The following is a 15,497-nucleotide window of genomic DNA, read 5'->3' on the forward strand; positions in this document are numbered from 1 at the left end:
TGCCTCTGAAACCTGCCGCTACTGCAACACGGCATGCTGTCTTCAAACTCAAAATCTTTCTGTTACCTGACATTGGACTGCCTGAGAATGTATCCAGTGTATGGTTAACAGGTTAGCAATCTCTAGTGGGGATTCCACCATATTCCTGATGCCTGCTTCAATAGTAGATGTCCCACATCTGAGGGACTCAACAAATAGAGCTTGGTAAAAGGCAAAAGCGCAATGGCCACATACACACTTCCCATTAGGAAAAAAAAAGTTATATTTTAGAGTCAGTTGAGGTAAACCTCTCAAAAAAAACTCTCACCTATAACTTGGCATGATTTTGGTTTATATAATGATTTGATACTTTGATTTTTGCTTAAAATATTTAATCTTGAACAGTGTGTCCCTATACAAAAACTGGAAAGTTGACCTCAGAGTAGATCTCCATGTTGGGTTCCTTATGAGGCTATTGGGGACCTATTCCTTTAAGACTCTTAGAAGAGCTATTGTTAATTGAAAATAGAGGGCCTGGGGAGGCATATCCTGAAAATCCGTAAAGACTTTTTGAAAAGGTCTATGAGAAATCACCTTAAATATTTCAATTCTTAAGAAAGGGTTTTACAGCCATACATTTTGCTTCATGTTTACTCTAAGACCACATTTCTTGACAGCACCCTGAATTTGACTTTTGCCTGGAGGCTCTTACTTACTTTTTAATTATTATTATTAGGTTCAGTTAGCCACTATATAGTACAACATTTGTTTTTGATGTAGTGTTCAATGACTCATCAGTTCAGTATAACACCCAGGCTCATCACAACATGTGGCCTCCTTAATACGCATCACCCTGTTACCCCATCTCCCCACCCCCTCCCCTCTGAAACCCTCAGTTTGTTTCCCATAGTCTCTCATGGTTCATCTCTCTGATTTCTCCCACTTCAGATTTCCCTCCATTCCGCTATGGTCCTCTGCGCTATTGCTTATGTTCCACATACAAGTGAAACCATATGATAATTGTTTTTCTCTGCTTGACTTACTTCACTTAGCATAATCCCCTCCAGTTCCATCCATGTCAATGCAAATGGTGGGTATTCATCCTGATGGCTGAGTAATATTCCATTGTATATATGGACCACATCTTCTTTATCCATTCATCTGTTGATGGACATCTCAGCTTCATCCACAGTTTGGCTATTGTGGACATTGCTGCTATGAACACTGGGGTGCAGGTACCCCTTCTTTTCACTACATCTATATCTTTGGGGTAAATACCTAGTAGTGCAATTGCTGGATCATAGGGTAGCTCTATTTTTAACATCTTGAGGAACCTCCATACTGTTTTCCAGAGTGGCTATACCAGTTTGCATTTCCTCCAATGGTGTAAGAGAGTTCCTCTTTCTCCACATCCTCGCCAACATTTGTTGTTTCCTGTTTTGTTAATTTTTGCCATTCTAACTGGTGTAAGGTGGTATCTCATTATGGTTTTGATTTGTATTTCTTTGATGGCTAGTGATGTTGAGCATTTTTTCATGTGTCTGTTTGCCATTTGTATGTCTTCTTTGGAGAAGTCTGTTTATGTCTTCTGCCCATTTTTTGACTGGGTTATTTGTTTTTTGAGTGTTGAGTTTGAGAAGTTCTTTATAGATCTTGGATATCAGCCCTTTATCTGTAATGTCATTTGCAAATATCTTCTCCCATTCCGTGGGTTGCCTCTTAGCTTTGTTGACTGTTTCCTTTGCTGTGCAGAAGCTTTTTATCTTGATGAAGTCTTACTTTTGAGAGTCTTCTTTGGGGAGAAACTAGGGATGAGAAATATTTTATTTTTGAAACTAGCAAGTCAGGGGCCATTCTTATTTGTCCTACATTATGCTTAAAAATGGAGTAATTTTTTCTTTAGCTCATATCTCTTTATCTTTATCTTATGATATGCAGCTAAAAGAAATTAGTTGTCACTTTCAACATTTAGTATAGAAATATCCCTAACCAGATCAATTATTCACTAGATATGTTTCTCTATTTCTGTAGGTGACAGTTTTCCCAAACTTTCTATCACTACATATCAAAGATCTTCTATCTTCTAACCCCCAATACTAGTCTACTCACTTTCCTTCAAGCTTTCACTGATAGCCACTTTGAGGCTCACTGGTCCAGGTAACACCCATGTCCAGGTAACAAAATCTGTGACTCTTGCTAGATAGCAAATCCACATAAAACCTACATTTATTTCATTTTGCTCATGATTTTGTCTGACGGTAATTTTCAGAAGAGCTCAGCTGGGCAGATCCTACCCGGAGCCACTCACATAGTCGTTGTCAAATGTGGTCCAAAACTATATTGGTCATATGAAGGCTCAACGGGCTGAATGTCCAAGAAGGCTAATTCTCATGTCTGGCAGTTGAAGCCAGCTGTCAGCTGGGAGTTCAGCTTGACTGTCACCTGGGGCATGTATATATGGCTTAGCTTCCTCAGACCTTGGTAGCTTTGGGTAGTTGGACTTCTTAAATGACAACTCAGGACCCCAAGTATAAGTGTTCTCATGAGCAAGGTAACACCTTTTATGACCTGGTCTCAAAAATCACATAGCGTCATTTCTCCTTACTCTGTAGTCAAAGTAGTTACAAGCCCACCCACATTCAAAGTGAGGAAATGTATAGTTATCTCTCAATGTGTGGAATATCTAAGAATTTTGTGGCCATTTTCTAAAACCCACCAAAAGGGCCTTGCTCTCTTGGTTTCTCTTGTATCACCAGTCCTTAGGAAAATACCAGATACATAGGGGATATTCCTAGAGTGTTTGCAGAAATAATGAATTTTGGTAGGAAAAGAAAGTTCTGTGGTTTATGCTAACACTAGTGAGGCACCATGTGAGGGCTCTACCCCTGAAATCTTCAAGAAGCAGAGATACCACTATTGGCTACCCTGGGTTATATAAGCAGTCATTTGTCTAAAAGCAAAAGGCTGACCCTTATGTTCTTCTCTTGGTCCTTTTCATTTTTTGATTATTCTAGGCCCAAGGGAGATTCCTACATTACCAGAGCTTTTATTTGCATTTTTGAATGACAATCAAGTTCCCATACTCCAAGAATACGTGGCAACCTATAGCAGCCTCAAGTAACATATGGAAAAGAAGTGATCTGAAAGAACTGTGGATACTCTTCAGGTACTCAATTCCAGGGTCAATTCCAGGGAGCAACTCTGGCCACACAGATACACAGCCAAATGTTCTTCTCTATTTCCTTGTAGTTTGGGTATATAGTAGAGTGTTCCCATATATTATGCTATGGGATACAGAGAAAGCCCATGTGTGGATGAGGGGAGCTATAGGAATATTATATACAAAGACCAAAACCTAGACTCTGAGTTAGGATGAGTTTCAATAAATTCACTTTTTACACATCACACAAAAATTATAAACAGGACACAAGCCTTAAAAACCTTTGTTATTGTCCATTGACACCACCACCTAACAAGTTAACCATATTTACAAGTGGAAATATCTTCTGAGAAATGTCAGGCATCTTATTTGAATCCTCTGAAACAAAACAATTTCTGTGATGCATGTATAGTGATGCCAAGAAACCCATCTGCCAGCCAGAATTTCATCCTTTAAATACCTTGTTATGGCAGCACAAAAGAACACAATGAGTTTTGTTTAGAGTGTCAGTCTGCCATCTCTGGGCTAACAGGATTAGGTCTAAATTGCACATCATTACATAAGACTGCATGAAAATGTTTGCTTCTTTTGTCCTTAAAAGTACTTCATGGTGTTTTATAAATAGCAAAAAAAAAAAAAATTAATTACACTAAAGAAATCCATTCTGAGGGCCACAAGCAGTACATCTGCCAGGCATTCCATTTTATGTTATTATTTATTCAACACACAAAGGTCAGAGGCTTTTCAAGTACACTCACTTGTTGGACATAGCAGGAGGCTGAGGAGAGGCCATAGAACGTGTTGGTTAAATGCGTAGATTTTGGTGTCAGTCAGCTCTGGTTTTAGCTTCTCTGACTAATAAATGTGCCTGGGAAATTTACTTACCCTCTCTGTGGCTCATTTTTCATATCTGTAACATTGAAGATAAAAGTATTCACCTTCTAGGGTTGGTTTAATGGTTAAAAGAGATAACATATGTAATTTACTCACCAGTTCTTAGCACAGAGTAGCTGCACAGTTAACAAGTCAGATCAGAGTAAACACACACTTTCAACAGGTAGTGTGTGTGTGTGTGTGTGTGTGTGTGTGTGTGTGTGTGTGTGAAAACAGGGAAGGAAGCGGAGAGTAATGGGGGAAAGAAAGAGAGAGGGAAAGGAGAGAGAGAGATGGAGAGACTATTTTGAAAGGGGCATATAGAGAACACTGTTGGAGATACAGTATGGCTGTGATGGTTATTTGTTATTTACCTGATGAAGAGATTTTGAATACTGAAGATATGGGAATGGGACCAGAATAAAATGTCAGGAAACATATGGAGATTTATGTTACTTTGAGAGTACTAGTCTTCTGTACATATGATAAAGCAGAAAGTCAAAAACATTTCCCACTTCCTGTTTTCCCTTATATTTCCATTTCAACCATATTTTTGCACCTGGCCTGGCACTTCCATGTATCCAATGTCAGATGTCTGTCCTTTGAACAGGACTCATCTGTCCACTAGGTAAAGCAGTTGAAAAGCCACCAGGCCATTACACTGTCACTGCAAACAACTGAGAGGTATTTTCATGTTATTAATGGGAGGAGAGTCCAGTGTGATATACAAATAAAAGTGGACTTTCTAAGGAATGAGAGTTAGGGAAGGAGTGAAGAAAAGATTTTAGGTGGACAAGGCCTTTTCTCCCTTTTCAGATGAACCGGTGAAGTCATTCCTACTCTCAATCTTTACATGTCAGATCATTTGGAAGAAACACATTCTGCAAGAAAGTGCAGTAATCTTGTCATTATTAATTAGAATAATAATTTCCATTGCTTAAGCTTATTTCTGTAGTGGTTTTTTCAAAAAATAATATTCAGGTTTAGCTGTGTATGTTAATGCTTTTTCAAAAATATATATTTTTATTTTACCTTAACACAGTTGTTCAAAAACCACCTTCAGATAACCTTTTAAAATATTACTTATGAATCTATGCACCTCAATAAAGTGTTTCCTGTTTTTCATTTCCCCAAGGCCAAAGTGACACAATTATTAGCTTTCGATAGAGTTAAACAGTAACTACCCATGCCTATTTTTGTGAAAGAATGGAAAACAAATATACCTTCAAGCAGTGAAACATTTGAAAAGATTCCCATACTTCAGTTCTTTCTTATTTTTTTCTTTTTCCTAGAAGAACACAGAGGAATTTTTTAAAAATCAAATATTTTAAATAAACGTTTTCTCTACTTCTAGCGCTGAATAAAATCCTTTTCCTTTTAATAGGGAACCTCTTTAATCCTGTGTAGTAGTACTTATAATCTTCCAGGTACTATTCTAGATGCTGGGCATATACCAGTACACAAAACAGGTCAAAATCCCTGCCATCATAGAGCGTACAGTCTAGTGGGGGGTGGGGGGAGACAGGAAATGAACAATATGAACACAGTAACAAACAATAAAAGGAAAATTAAGTCAGGAAGAGAAAAGGGAGTGTCAGAGAGGTTGGGCAGTGAGTATGATTTTAGGTAGTATGGTCAGAGAAGGACTATTGAGAAGATGACATTCAAGGGAACATGTGAAGGAAGTAGAGGAAGACACTGTGTTTTAAGGAATAGTTAGCAGGCCAAGTGGAGTCAGCTTAAGGGAATAGTAAGAAATGAGACATAGGAGGGGCCAGTCTGATAGCCTATTTTAAGGATGCTGGCTTTTATGCCATTACATTAAATGGCATTACAAGTATGAAATAGGACACCATTAAAGGTATATCCACATCTTCTCTTTGTCTCTCAAGATTCATTCAGTATCCTTTTCCACCCTTTTCTCTGGCCCCAGGAAGCTGAGCTCTCTCTACTATTCCTCATGACCAATCACATTTCTTCCTGTGGGCCACTTTCCTCCTCTTGCAGTTATCCAAATGTTCCCTCTGTCAGAGAAGCAGAGACCCAGCCAACCTGTGTTTCTCTGGATGGGTAGTTCTCAACAATGGCCTTAAGCATACCAGCTTCAGTGTGGGGAGAAGGAGGAGGGATGTGGGGGACACACTTCCTAAAATACAGATTCTTTGGCCTTACTGAAGACATTCAATCAGTATCTCTGAGTATCTCTGGCTTTGGGGCCAAAGAATCTACATGTTTAATAAGTTTCTCAAGATCAGTTGTTTCTTACTGTGAGGCTTGCACTTTAGAAGTCCAGATTATAGAAACAGCACTCTTCTGATAGGCACCCAAGTAATTTCTTAATACCCGATTTTTTTCCTTGCTCCGAAAATGAGAACTCTGAAATATTTGGTTTGGTTCTATTATATTATGACTGACTGTAATCTGCTGAAATTTTATTCCTATTTTTAGTCAATGCTTATAAAATATTTTATTTTTCAAGTATTTTATCATTAAACTCTGTCCATAAGAATTGTTTTGCACAGTCCTCGACAATTTGTGTCACATGAGACTTGATGTCTTGTTTGCAAATTGGTAAGTTGTGGAAGGATAATCTATGACTTCTACGTATTTTTGTGGAACAGTGTTAACTTTTTTATTTAAATGCTAATGTTTCTCACATAAATCACTTTTCAACATTGTACTTGAATTAGAAATAGGGATACCCAGGGGCGCCTGGGTGGCACAGTGGTTAAGCGTCTGCCTTCGGCTCAGGGCGTGATCCCGGCGTTATGGGATCGAGCCCCACATCAGGCTCCTCCGCTATGAGCCTGCTTCTTCCTCTCCCACTCCCCCTGCTTGTGTTCCCTCTCTCGCTGGCTGTCTCTATCTCTGTCGAATAAATAAATAAAATCTTAAAAAAAAAAAAGAAATAGGGGTACCCAAAAGTTATTAATAAATTCTATATATCATGCTATGTTTTTGTGCTGTTCAAGCTGGTAGCACTGAACTTTGAGGACTTTTTCAGAGTTCCGGAAGGAAATTTACTCTGTGACTTACACCATCATAGAATTTGTGATGAGGAATTCACATTTCCACTAGAGTATACAGCACTGCTTTCATATTACACATAATCTTCTGTGAAGACAGACACCAGATTGATATTTTATAGAGTATTTCTGTTACAATCTCCAGAGTTCAGCACTTTTAAACAAATATTGTCCTTTTAGGTTTTTTTGTTTTGTTTTTGTTTGCAGATTTCACAGGTTAATTTCCCCTGCGCCAAAATTTGCTATTTCAAGATACTGAGGCAAACAAGACTGTCAGAAATAAAAAACAAGGGATGCACTGTCATGTACAGAGCAGATAATAGTAAATACCTACCTGCGTAGCTGAACCCAATCCCTCTGAGGAAGACTGGTTCATTTGGCCTCTTAACGAATTTTGCATTTTTTCCTAACAGAGAGAGGGCACAGTATTTTGATTGAGGGAGCTGCATAATGGATTTACTGCAGGTTAAAGTTGCCTTTCAAACTGGAGAGGATCAGGTGGAGTCTTTATGGCCCACTCTGGCAGGACTGTGTTTCCAGCAAATACTTAAAAGCATACACTTCCTCTCAAATATTAGTATTTGAAGCTGCTGGTTAAAAATACATCCAAAGGAATGCCAAACACTGAAGCAAATGGTCCATACATTTTAGGAATATAAGAAGAAAGGCTTGTGAATCTTTTAATAACTGTATTGCATGTAATAAAATATCTTGAAAAATTCTTGCAGAATTTCTGTTTATGCCTTTGGTTAAACTAAGTCAATGTATTTAATATAAGTGCATTTTTCATACAGATAAAGAAACATCCCACTTTTTAAATAAATGTGTGTATTAGTGAAAAGGCATACAACAGTTCTAAATATTAGACATATTAGATAGTAAATGAGGATTAATCTATTAAAAAGGAAAAAAATAGTTTTATATTAAATGCCTCAAGAAACTTTTTTTTACATTACTTCAAATTTTTACATAAGAATGACGTAGGATTTTTGAAATCCTAACACTGAAAAGGACCCTGGAAATCATTTAGCTCAGGAATACTAATAACAACAACAAGGATGTTAATAACATAACCAACCTTGGAGCACTTACCATCTCCTGGCCACTGTTTCAAGAACCTTTACATCTGTAATCTTGGTCAATTCTCACAACAATCCTACAATGTAAATGCTATTAAATTCATTTGACAGATGAGAGAACTGAGACACAAAATGTTTAACAAATCTGCCTAAGGTCATAGAGCTAGCAAGGGGAACAGTTACTACTAAAGCTGAAGAACCCCTTGTAAAATTATCCCAGCCCATTCTATCCATGGAAAGTGTACAGAGCTGTCAGGAGTATGATCTGAAGGTGGCAGGAGGTCTGCCTGAATACATCACCTTCAACAGTATACAACACTCCCTCAAATTCCCACCAACAAAGTGCTTTATGCAAAGATAATGCCTCCAAAAGGATATAGTTCAAAAATAATACCTAAAAAGAATTGCCTGTTAATGATAGCAAGACGAGATAGACACATTTTAGAGAGATTTGGATGATAAAAGGAGAAAAAAGAAAATAAAAGAGCTGTTGTAGTTAAACACTATGATATATACTCTTGGTCAATCCTGGCAAAGTGAAGGGGGGATAAAGACAAAATTCAAGCAATTTGGCTTTGGTTGGATGTGGAAATTACCCATCCTTAGCTATCTTCTCATTTGGGAAATATAATCATACAGATAGTTAAACCTTTGCTGTTTGTAATGGCAAAGTTTAACAGCAAAAATTATCTGTGTGTAACTTGTATTTTCCTCACCACTTGCCTTTTTTTTTTTTTTTTTTTTTTAGGAAGGGAGTGGCAGAGGGCAAGGGAGAGAAACAATCTTAAGCACACTCCATGCCTAGTGCAGAGCCCAACACGGGGCTCAATCTCAAAATCCTGAGATCATAACCTGAGTGGAAATCAAGAGTTGGACATTTAATCAACTGAGCCACTTAAGCACCCAACCACTTGCTTTTTTGAACAGACATTCTTACATAGGGGTCCCATATATGGATTCCTTCTGATACACGAAATTTCCAATACGTATGTAAGAATGCACAGGGCCCTAAGAAGATTCTCCAAATTCTCATAAGTATATATGAGCCCCTTCAAAACAGTTACTGTAGCACAAAATCAATCTACCCCAGCTGCACTTCTTATATATCACTTAAAATTTATGCCTGCTGGAGGTGGTCTTTAACAGCTAGGAGAATATAACATACAACTGCTTTGAATTATGTACCCTAATGAGCATTGGGGCTACACTGAAGCCGGCATTTTAGAAAGAAAACATGGTATACAAAATGAACAAGAGCAGGATAATATTACATGCCACCACTTTGCTAGAACTATCTTTCCAGTTTTCATTGTGTTTCTGCAACAGCAGATGCAACTATTCAGGATTGGGGTTTTAAGTAGATAATATGCAACAAGGAAGTGAGACAGGTATGTCAATAAAAGGTCTTAGGAAAGGGTTAGGCAGTTAGAATGGGCAATTAATTAAAAATGCTTTTCAAAATGAACAAACTGATCTGACTTCCTTGGTGAGCTATTACCAAGTTCTTTTGAGTTCTTAAAACATTTTCTTTACTCTGTGTTTAACAACAAATGTGGGCCAATTGCTGTGAGTTAATTGAAAAGGATTGTTTTCTAGTTGCCAAGAAACGGTGCTTTCTTACATTATGAAGGCCATTATGTGCACAGATCAAGCTTCCTGATTTTTCTTTGAGGGTTTAAGAATATAGGCTGCCGTGATTTAGTTGTCCCTTGAGGAGCGGAGCACAAATCAAGAAGGCTTTCAGGGGTGTTGTTCCGTTTCAATTGAACAGGTAAGATTTGGATTTGAAAGTTCTACCTTATTCCTAATGCTTCACTTTTCCTAAATCATTTAAATGCTTTTATGTTGAGTGAATGAGTGGATCTAAAATGATGATTTTTGATACTTGGGATACTTTCATGTAAAATCATGCGAAGTTGATTTTCTTCCAGCTGAAGTTTCTGAGAAGAGAAAGGTAGAGATAATAACAGACAGCTGTAAGACTGGCTCTTGAGTTGGTTTCTTCTTGATTTCAGAGTAGTAAATTCATGTAAACCAAGAAGTTGTGAGTGTGTTTAGGGTTGAAGTAATAAAATCATTGCTATGGTAGCGAATATCATTATTTCTGTTTGGAGAAAAGATTCCAAATCTTGTTTGACTTGTTCCAACTGAGAAATGGGCTTTATACTTGCTAACTTAAAAGAAAGCCTTGTTGATTTTATTTATAACTTGCTTACTTGTCTCTTAAAACCACATATATTTTCATTATCCCTTTTCTGTTGCCTATTTTCTTCATAATTTTGTCTTAAAGATGAAGATAAAATCGGATTCCTTATACTTAATACTACTACTAATAGGTTTGATACAAACAAAAAAGTCACCCTTCTTCCTCAGGAAGGAAAATCACATTTCTTGATTCAAAGTCACTTGCTCCCAGGCTCACCAATATAGTGCTCACGTGGGTAATAATGTGGGACAAGTGCTGGAAAAGGACTCTGGGAGTCAAGTTTCTTGGGTCAAATCATCCTCCCATTCTTGAGGAATTCACACTTTCATAGATTAGGTTGAACTCTGTAATCCCATGAATTTACACTTAAAACTTCAGAGTTCATATGGACTATATGTTGGAAACAGGTTGATCGGCAAATTTGCAAAGTTGAGTGCTGTTATTAATCCTTTCTTTCATCTCTCCCATGGTTCTGTGTTTCCTGAGAATATATTTCCTTTAAAAGGAAGATCATCAAAATGGATACAAGTCAGGTCAAATATTTGTTGTCTCATTAAGTAAGTTTCCATTTGTTCAGAGTTTGAAGACACCTGAGTATAAATGTGACCTGTGTAATATGAACCCTAGTTGATGCTGGAAAGAAATCCTTGTAGCATGCCTTTACCTGATAATATGATTTGGGTTTTCCACAAGTGAACCAATACTCTGGCAATGAAATTATTATGTGGAATAATGTCGATGAAGTGATCATTAAATATGACATGCAATCCATCCACTTATTTTTAACTTGCCGAAATGGAGTCTCCTTTCTTGAATTCCTATACATATTTTAATTAACTAAAATAAAGAGTCACAGAATTATCAGCTATCACAATTTTCATTACACTCTATTTTTTAATTTATATAGTAGTGAAATTAAAGCAGCCCTTTAAATAAATGCATAGTTTGAAGTTATGTATATTTGGTGTGATTTATTACCATTTTTTGTTGGAATTGCTTTTGTTTTCAGGTAAGACGTAATTAAACAGTTCCGTTCTAGTTTACATTCCTTTCTTTGCCTTGTCAGATAGTGCTCTGTGCCCTGAAAATATACTTTTGATATTATTGGTACCATGTTGCTTAAAAAATCTGTACTGGTAAAGTTTTTGCTCAGTCTTTTTTTGCAATTACTGAAGCAAGGTGACAGGTGAGTATGTGGGATGGGTGGAGTGGAGCAAAAGTCAGACTGATACAGTATCTTATAGGCAGATTTCGTCTCACATCTAGCACACCATTTGTCAGTATAACAGAGTGATTGTGATATTAATAAAGTAACTGTAAAGAAAACATTTAACAGTATAACAAAAAATCTTGACTTTATTTCTGAATGGTATTTTTTAAATTAAGCAAATATTAACTGATGTTGATTTACTTCTCTGTGGATTAAGAGTTTTGCAAAAAAAAAAATGTTCATCTATGTTGGGATGGAAATCAGTCTATAAAATTTTGTTCGACCTTAAATTGAGAAGACACTGAATTCAATGGTAGTTTGTAGATCACAGTAACTGAAATACCACAAAATGATAGGCATTTAAGGTCATTTATTTATTAGTGAATCTAATGGCTTTGAAACTTTATTTTGTGGACTCCTAGAGATTCCCAGAAGTATTGGGTGAAGGTGTGAAGGTGGGGAGAATGGCTAGCTGATGGTGTAGGGGAAATAAACCATATTAGCAACCAGCCATGCTCTTCCAGTTTGTCCACAAGAATATAAACAGCCTGACTATTTGACAAACACTTCATAACAGTCAAGATACACTGTATTTCTAGTTACCCTGATGTACAATTCAAGAAACCTAGCCAAGTATGAGATTAATTTGACATATCTCATTTATAGTGAACTCAAGAAGGTTTTTGGCAGTCATTTCTTCTACTGCAGGCACTTAGCATTTCTTTCATGTTCTAGAAATATTTCAGGGATTTTATTAATCAGCTTATCAATTTTTTTAACACTTTTTAAAAATTTTTTGAAAACTGGGATTATTTATTTTATAATACTACTGTTAAACATGATTTCAAGAATTCCTAAACACATTGTGCTTTTGATTACTAATTTCCCCAAACACCTTTGATACGAAATTTGCTTAACTTTAGGAATTCAGAATAATATGTAAAGTAATAATATATAAAGTATAAGGAGTATATTCTCTTCTTACCTAAAAATGGTCTCTTTATAATATTAGAAAATTGTTTTCAAAATGGAGAAGACACATTCAAAATATTTTAGTAATTTTAATTGTCCTAGTGTTCATATATAATCAGCACTAAACTTTACCTTGCTCAGATAAGGTACTCTTTTGTCCTTAGTTTTTGTTAAAATTGAGATTTTTTAACCCTTCAACTGTAGTATGATTTTAAACAACTCTTAGAAGTTCCTTTTTTTGTTAGAAATATTTCTAAAACCTGAGAATGCTGCCTCTCTTTTCCTTCCTTTTGAGCAGTTCTCAATTTGGCAATGTCTGAAGATATTTTTTGGTCACTGCAACAAAGGGGGTGAGGTACTCAGCATCTGGTGGATAGAGGACAAGGATGCTGCTGAACACCCTACAAAGCACAGGACTCTCCCTACAACAAAGAAGTATGGCATTCCAAATGTCAGTAATGCTGAGACTGAGAAACCCTGCTTTACAGATCTCGTCTGACTTATCGTGGCTAAATGCATGATCACGGGTTAGAATTTTTGTTTTCAGAACAATCTGAAATCCCATGTGCCTTCTTCATTCTTTTTATTTATCATATTGGCCTACAGGATGACACCTAATTTTTAATTGAACTTTCTGAACTCTGCCAGTGTAAAGCCTAGAAATCATGATCTGACTGGATTGTCCACTTTCCTTTTCCTTCATTATTACTGGTACCAAAATGACAATGGTCACATTATCTTTAAGCCTATGTTCTATCCACATTACTAAACAGTGCTATGTTTTTATGACTTGTGGAATATTTCCCTCATTGCTTCTACTCAGGGATAAGGAAGGATTAATTAAGGCAAGACAATAATATCTTCCGTTTAATTGCTGTGTTCCTGATTTTATGTCCAAAGTCACTCTTCAACAAACATCCATTTAATCTATAGATATTTATTGAGCACCTATCATGTTCCAGAAACAGTTTTATGTTGGAAATTCAGTAGTGAATAAAATACCAACCCTACTTTTATAGTGACTATGTTACACTGGATCAGAAGATCTCAAATGCTCTTTTCCTTCAACCATCTTCGATCTTGGTCTATTCTATGTTAAAAAACAAAACAACAGCAGCAGAATTTGGTGCCTTATAAATGGTTGCAAGAGCTTGTTCATACTTTTTTTTTTTTTTGCATGTAAACCCTCTGTTTCTTGGAAACTATGAAGAACCATTTCATTAATTTCTAAACTTCACTTTCTGGCAAGTGTCTCTATTTTTAACTTGCTTGGTGTACATTCCAGAGAACAGTGACTTTGAAGTAAATTTTGAATGAAGGAAAATAGAATATTTGATGAGTTGAAATAATGTTAAGAGAATAGTCAATCTGGCATTTAGGGGAAAAAAAGACATAAAAATAAAGATGGAAAATTGTGAGAGGAAAGAGGCCAGTCATGCTTTAAGTTTATTTTATTCGCTGCGCCAACAAAAATGGTGAAAGGAAAGGAAAGGAAAAGAAAGAAAAGGAAAGGAAAGAAAAACAGGAGAAAAGAAAAAGAACAGTAATGTACCTTTCCAGTATAAGTGTGACTTGGAATAATTCTTTTCTTCTGGTGAATCCTTTGGAATTCCTTAGCTGTTTTATAGTTTATTCCTCAGTGGTCATTGATGAGATTCTTGGTTTCTTCTTTAGATAGGCAATGAGAAGCATAAATGAAGCAATGCAACACAATGTTAATAGTCTTATCTCAATATTTCTTTTGATTTTACTTTATAGTTTCTTTCCCTCCCTAATGCTTGTTTTCTTAGTATGTGAAAATCATTTTCTTAGGATATGCAGGGCTTAAAATGTTATACTAATATGTGAAAATGTGAAAAAAAGGATTTGATGCTCTAAAATTCTCAGACTTTGTAAACCTATCAGTTTTTAAGTAATCATTTAACTTATTAAGAGGTTTACTGGGGTGCCTGGGTGGCTCAGTCCTTTAAGTGTCTGACTCTTGATTTTGGCTCAGGTAATGATTCTGGGGTCCTCAGGTCCCCCCAGAGCTCAGAGGGAAGTCTGCTTGAGGATTCGCTCTCTCTCCTTCTGCCCCTCCCCTGCTTATGCTCTCTCTTCCTCTCTTTCTCAAATAAATAAATCTTTAAAAAATTATGTTTATCAAAAGCTGTGATTTCTCCTTCTTCTTCTCTTTCATTTAAATATAAATTGAGATCTCACCCAACTAAGGAGTTATTTGTGTAAGAAATTCTGAAGAAATGATATAGATGTGGCTACGAAAAGTGTTTTTAAATTATGTAAGTGTATTTTCTGGAGTTTACTGAAAAATGAGAGAAATTCTAATACTATGGCTTATAACTAGTTTTCTAGCATTGAATTTGAGGAAAAAACTGAATCTTATCTTAAAAGTCTTAGTGGTACTGACAGATGGCAGTGAAATTGCCTTTGTTGTGTGAGCAAAACAAAGAGGAGTCTTTTTTTCTTTGTTCAAGGACAGGCTTTGCCATCTATCAGTGGTCTGACGCAGGGAAGTTACTTAGTCTCCAAGAACCTAGATTGCCTCAACTGTGAATTGAGTAAAAACACTGCTCTCACAGTGTCATTATGGAAACCAAATGAGATAACACAGTTTAGTACTTGTCACAGAGCAATTACATAACAGTAAGCATTCCCCTTTCTTTATCACTTCAGTCTTAGACTATCCTAATTCATTTCATAGAAAGGATTCTAAAGGAACTTTAAAGATTGTCTAGTGTGCTACCTGATTTGATGCTTATTTATACAATATTCCCGTAGTCACTAGTCTATGCTTTCATAATGCTCATAAAAATAAGTGTTACCTCTGATAGCAATAGACAGTTATAAATGTTATGTTGATACATATGAAATTGCTACTTTTATAGGTCAAACAGTTAAATATTGGCAAGTTTCATATGATTCAACTTTATATATCTATATAATGTAAAATATAAATATATATATAATACAAAAAACCCTTATTTCCCAAGAA

The 15,497-nt window shown here is 36.2% G+C and overlaps 1 long non-coding RNA gene across 3 annotated transcripts in view; it reads right to left on the minus strand.

Annotated features, from left to right (window-relative positions):
* Positions 1-319: 319 nt before the first annotated feature.
* Positions 320-15,497, minus strand: part of LOC123798021 (uncharacterized) — a 59,889-nt gene continuing 44,711 nt past the window's right edge. For all 3 annotated transcript variants that reach the window (XR_006781157.2, XR_015724309.1, XR_015724308.1), the window contains 6 exons: positions 14,058-14,173; positions 8,131-8,194; positions 7,373-7,444; positions 5,236-5,300; positions 3,898-4,049; positions 320-1,784 (listed from right to left, as the gene is read on the minus strand). This is a non-coding gene — a long non-coding RNA (uncharacterized LOC123798021). The remainder of the gene's footprint in view (positions 1,785-3,897; positions 4,050-5,235; positions 5,301-7,372; positions 7,445-8,130; positions 8,195-14,057; positions 14,174-15,497) is intronic.

Source organism: Ursus americanus, chromosome 1, assembly GCF_024610735.1.
Source record: "Ursus americanus isolate L20-20 chromosome 1, mUrsAme1.1.p, whole genome shotgun sequence".
NCBI lineage: Eukaryota > Metazoa > Chordata > Mammalia > Carnivora > Ursidae > Ursus > Ursus americanus.